A 6,455-nucleotide genomic window follows, 5' to 3' on the forward strand; every position below is an offset into this window, starting at 1 on the left:
GAGAAAATAAAATTAACACATTGTAAAAAAAAAAAAAATCCTTGAGTCCATGCAACCGTCAGCCCAGTGGATCCCTGCCCACTCGCATGCTATAAGCTCCGGGCTCTCTGACTGACCAGACAAGCCTTGACCCCATGGAGTGTCGAAGCTTCGAATCAATAATAGACTTAAGGTCCCGGTGCCCCTGTGTGCCCTCAGGCTCTAAGAGAACACGTCTTCTTCAAAGTCAGACTTCAGGGGGATTTACTGTCATTAAAAACCATGAATCTTAAAAGGTTAGTGAAAGAGTTAGCCGTTAATTTATGCAACATTATGAAACCATTCCTTTGGAGCAGAATTATCGCATGGAAATATACAATGAGTAAGGAGAGATTGTGGTTTCAAGTTAAATTTTAATAAAATAAACATGCTGTATTTTGTTTAAATGTTTGAACACCTTGATCTCTCTTTATCTTACCCAATTGTTTTGAATGTCTAAACATAAAAACATACAGTACGGGGAAGGGGATCATGCAATCGCTTCAAATGATTCGAATCAAATGTTCCTTTCGGGTTGCCTGGCAGAGAGCTGTACTTTACTGAGTGTGCTCATCTAGTTACACAGTATAATGTGTTGTTACAAGTGTTAATTCAGTTAGCATTATGTATTTGTAACATATGTTTCTGCACACTGAGTTAGTTCAATTAAAAAATTAATGAAAGCACACAAACTTTCACTAAGAGTTAAGAGTACAATATACCATGTTTCTTGTGGCACCTATCAAACAAATGCAATGACAGAAAACACATTTGATATCTCCATCTTGCATTTCCATTGGTGGGAAAGTGACCATTCAAGAATGCTGATTTCACTGAGAGTACTTGGTCTGTGCCGGACAACCTGTTCTTGCCTTTAACCAGCACTTTACGAGCCCACAGCCTCAACCTGCTCAAAGCCCAGAGGTCATGAAGAACGTAATTGAAGGCCTTGGTTCTTCTAAGGATAGCTCTTGGCTTCCTGCCCTTTCTGATCCCTCTATTCCTGTTTTCACTTTTTTGAGTGACCTTGACAGAGAAGGGGTCTTGCAAGGGGACATTTGCAATGATTATTTTTCTTTCATTTTATTATTTTCTAATTTTGCACAATTTTGCTCTAATTTGGCACACCATGTGAACTCCAAGATATGTAAGATATTGATGACAAAATAATCATGTTTTAATGACCTCTGTGCCTTGTGCCTTCCTTTCTCTCCCTCCAATATGAAGAACCAATGCAAAATGGACTGTAATTACAGAAAAAAAGCTAAATCGGTAAAGAAAGAATCCCATCGCAGTCAAGTTTAATAATGCAAAGGCCAGAGCTGGGAGACGAATGTAAGTTAATAGAATGCAATAATTTTTTTTTTTTAGCCAGGACTTTCAAATAGTTTATTCACACATCAAAGCCAGATCAAAAAGAATATATAATGCACATGATTTGAAATTATGTATCAGCAAGCTGGTCTCATCTTGGCACTGGGTTGTTTACTTCCTGAATTCATGACTCAGCACTGCATTAGTTGACCTAGATAGCACCAAACGCCAGACAGAAAAAGACAGAGAGCACTGATGACCAGTGGACTTTTCAAAATACCAGAGAGACAATCTGACTGGAAAGTCACAGAGAGCTGAAACTGACACTGAAAGACAATTACTCAAGTATGCAACGAATTTAAGACCCTTTACTTTGGTCTTCTCCATCGCTACATCTCAAAGGGAAATATTGCACTTTTTTCTAAACAACAGTTTTATCCAACAGCTTTAGTTACTTGTTACTTTTCAGACAACAATTTTCCGTGTCCTTTCTGTTCGGTGAAAATCATGTATGTGCAAATTTGGTGATTTATAATTCAAAATTTTTCAGATAAACTGGAGGATCAAGTGTTCCTATCGGTTCAGAAAACTCTCCTACTTGTTAAGTGAAATAAACAATTTCACTTCAAGGAACAGACTTGCAAACTTGAGCCACAGACTGTATTATTAAATAGGTTGAAATCCTATTTAATATACAGTCCATGGGTGAGGAGAGATGTTTCCCCCAACCCCCTCCTCTTCAGACTCGAGGAAGCTCAGGCAGGCTGCAGGAACGCTGCAGAAGCACACACTGCCTACAACATTGCAATTTGCAGACAAAAACGACGATGGGTCATTATACTGAAAACAAAAGCCCACTGCTCGGAAAATACACACTCTGGGGTTTGAGTTCAGGGACTGCCTGTCAGACTCCATTTCATCAATTTAATGGTTATAAAAATCTACTCCTTTTACAAGATTATTAATTATTTCTCATGACCTACTCAGACACTTATTTATTCTGTGAACATTCAGCATTAAACAATAACACAAGTTAAAAATTTGGCCGTAGGATTGCTGTCAGAGGTGGGAGTATTTCAAATTAGCATGTTTCCTTAATCTCTCATGACATATCATGGTCATTTTTGATTTATAACAGATTTCTCCATTACGTCAGTCCTTGTCTTTATCTAGTTGGAAGACGGTTTACTTGTAACTCCCAACAGCTCCCTGTTATCCTTCCAAACCTCATCCCTTTTGAGGATATTCCTTTGAAAAGCGTGCTGTGGACCATGAAAAGGTTCTCCACCTTGTTAATTAGTCTCTCATCATCTCTGTTGACTGTCAGTGTTTGGTTTGTCCATTCTAGAAACATGGTAGTGCAACATGGCAGCTGCCACAGAGGAGGACTAAGGCAATGAAAGCTCAACTATTCTGGTTTTCAGGTGATTATACACTAATGACAACATACTTATGAATATTATATTCCATTTCTTCCATATTGTGCCATTTAACCCCTCTAAATTTTACACAATGGACCTTTAAGTGAGGTTTTGAAAGCACTAACCTGTAGTGGGGTATTTTCACACAGCAGTATTAGTACTTTTACTGAAGTAAAGGATCTGAATACTCCTTCTGTCACTGTTCATTCATTCGCCTGCTACAAAGAGCCGTTAGATTTTGTCTTCATTGGTTCTTTCCGTCCATTCAGACAGACAGTGATTCATTTATTATGGTCCGATACATTCCAATACAGTGATGAGTATCGTAATGAAGTGAGTTGGGACTGGGCCTAATGCTTTTCACAGCCATATCACAGCTACGGGGAATCAGTGCTGCATGAGAACTATTAAGCCCTCACAGACCAACATCGCCTGCAGAAACAGGGGTTACAGGGTGGTGGGTCACGTGTTGAAAATCATCAGAGAGAAATTTTCTGGTGATTGTGAGGCATCAAATGACTTCTTCAAAGATATTTACGGATGTTCACTTGTCGACCGTCGAGCTGGGGGGATAAACAGTCATTTAAGATTAATTTTACAATCCATTATTCAGGCAGCTGATGTGAGAAATCAGAGCGGTGCTCCTCAGCGGTGACCCTATTCTCACATCTGCTGCTGCTGCTCTCGGGCACTGCTGCCCCCCGAGGTGAGTCTAAAAAATGCTTTCATTTTTACTGGGACAGTCAGCTCATGTATGAATAGACTTGAACTAAGACTGTCCTGTAAATGAGACCTAATGGGAATGTTAAAGGGATAGTTCAGATTATTTGATGTGGGGTTATATGAGGTACTTCTCCATAGTCATTGTGTTATCTAGATGCCAGTTGACTCGACCCCAGTTAGGCGAAGAAGAGAGGGCCACCAGTAACTGCTGTGAACAGGGTCAGCAGGAAAATGTCTCTTAAATAAGGTCCACCTTAAAACAATCAATATCAGTTTAAGTGTATACTAAATTTAGAATATTTTCACTGAATTAACTCGCTGTCAGACAGCCCTTTCTGAGGGGAAAACCACCATTATGTAAGCCAAATATTGTTCTCTCAAAACCAACCAAACTCCATAGATGAAATCAGTAATTTTAGCTTGCATGATGTGGGAGTTGCTGCTCTGTCTCTGCTTCGATCTGTTAGTTTTTTTCAAATGTGACTTCAGTGAAACTGAACTATCCTTTTAAAACACTGAAGTCCCACAATAACCCAAACAACCTAACAGATCGAGGCAGATCTTAAACTCCTTTGTTCTGCGAGGTAAAATCACTGATTTTGCCTATGGAGTTTGGTTGGTTTGGAGAGAGCGAACATTTTGCTTATATAGGGGCAGTTTCTTGTCAGAAAAGGCTGTCTGACAGCAAGTTAAAGCATTGAAAATATTCTAAACATAGCATACAGTTAAAGTGATTTAGATTTATTTTAGGTGGACTTTTTTTACCTTTTGTTGCTGATCCTGTCCACAGCAGTTGCTTAGATTCCTAAAGTGGGACTCTCTGCTTCTCCAAACTGGTGGTGTGCCTAACTCTGTGGGTCAGTACCTCATACAACCCCACTTCAAATAATCTAAACTACCCCTTTAAAAACTCTTATGCAAACAAACCAATGTTTCACACACACACATACATACAAAGGCAGGCCCTTAAAGGATGATCGGTGGGGGGTTACTGTGCTTACAGGAGACAACAGCTGAAGAGCATCAGTCTATTTTTGTTCACTTAAGTCTCTCAGAAGGAGGTGTGATCATTATGGGGTGTCTGAGAATCTGAGATCGCACGGAAGAGAGGGCGATCCCTTATTTAGCTGCCCTAACCCACATTTCAGGAGGAATGTACTGGATGGATCTAAATACTGGATGAATCTACTGAACACAAAGTCCAGTATTTGTTCAGTCTGGGCTTCATTGTCTTGCTGTCCCTTAAACTGAATGAGGTCAAATGGTCGTGGAATGGAGATGGCTGGAGCTCCTGACAACACACTTCTGTACAGCAATACAAAAACTTGTTAGTCCTCGGCAAACGCTGTAAACAGAATGGTATCCAAAAAAAAAAAAAAAAAGCTGCAACCTAGGACCATATAGCAACCACTGATGACACAGAGGTCGTGTCCTCTGTGTTATTCTGGGAATTTAGGGGTTTTAACGACCTGAGGAGGATGGCATGAGGCTGAATCCAATGTGTTAAAGACTGAAAATCTTTAAATAGGCTGTTTTTAATATTCAGTTAAGTGTAGATTTTTTTTATCCCGGCAGTGTGGAAAAGTCACTGAAACAGTGTTTGGATAATATAAAGTTTACGTAAAATCAGAGGTGGTAAAAGTACACACATTCTTTACTAAAGTAGAAGTACAGATACGTACAGACACTCTGGTAAAAGTAGTACTTCACTCAAGTAAAAATGAAAAAGCACAGCCTCTGAAATGTTCTCCAAGTATCACTTTGAAGGACATTTCTACCAGCTGTTTCTGTGCAAAGTCAACTGAACCTGACTTTTTTCTGGGGTCAAGTCTCGTGCTCTTGTCTGTTTCGTCTGTCGTGCACAATATGCACCGGTGATGCAGAACAAGAATAATCAATAATTCCCCTCAAATGCATTAAAACTAAGGCATTAAGGCTGTTTGAAAAAAGAGAAAGTATCAATATTTGTGTTAAAGTCTAGGGAGAAAAAACAAAAAGTTGTTCGAAAAATAAATACTGAAGTAAAGAATTTGTACTTACTTACTTACTTCCCAGGATTTTCCTCTAAACATTTAGAGCCACATAAGAAAAATCCCTCTCAATCATCACTTATGACCCACGAGGAGTGCTGGTGTCTGTATCTGCAGAGACCCTGTTGTATTTTCTTTTTTTCTCATTATTTTGCTGTGTTCGAGACACTTTACCAACCCAAAGCATTGGAATTTGACGTCCTGGGACTGAGACTCTGCAATCAACTATCTTTCTGGTGAGTTTACACACAAATCCTGCATATTCTATATTTAAAGGAGACTTCTGAAATATATTTTCTGGAATAAACCATAAACTGACCATGATATGTCATCAGAGATTAGGGGAGTATGTTAGGTTGAAACGCTACAGCGTCAGTGTCCTTTAAAATTTCCATTCTAGGACAGATTAACTGTTTTTGTTTGCCTGTTTCATGTTAATTAAAGTTCAAATTAAGGGAGTTATTATAATGGAGTCTGGCAGGCAGTCACTGAACTCAAACTTTAGAGTGTAAATTTTCAGAGCAGTGGGCTTTTGTTTTCTGGATAACATGATTAACTTTACATCGACAGACAGCTGACAGTTATAAACAGCTGATCAACTCACAGTGGAGCTCTCATAGTTGCTTATTATTGTCACTTTCCTGCAGTGTTCCTGCAGCCAGCCTGAGCTCCCACAAGTCAACCTATTTTATATACAGTCCAGGGCTCTAACTTGCTATTTGGACTGCAGTACTCATTTTTGGATTCACAATCGCTCCTTTAAATTATGAAATACTCATATAATCAGGAAGATTCATTTGATATTTTTCATGGCTGGCCAAATAATTCCTGGATGGGTGGGGTGAGAAACTGGAGGAATAGACTAAATCTTTTTTGTTCCAAAAAAATTCTTGCTAAGGCCCTGCTGCAACTTCCATCAAATGCAATAAACAGTTGATATATTGCAATA

Source organism: Lutjanus erythropterus, chromosome 8, assembly GCF_056507025.1.
Source record: "Lutjanus erythropterus isolate fLutEry1 chromosome 8, fLutEry1.hap2, whole genome shotgun sequence".
Classification (NCBI taxonomy): Eukaryota; Metazoa; Chordata; class Actinopteri; order Lutjaniformes; family Lutjanidae; genus Lutjanus; species Lutjanus erythropterus.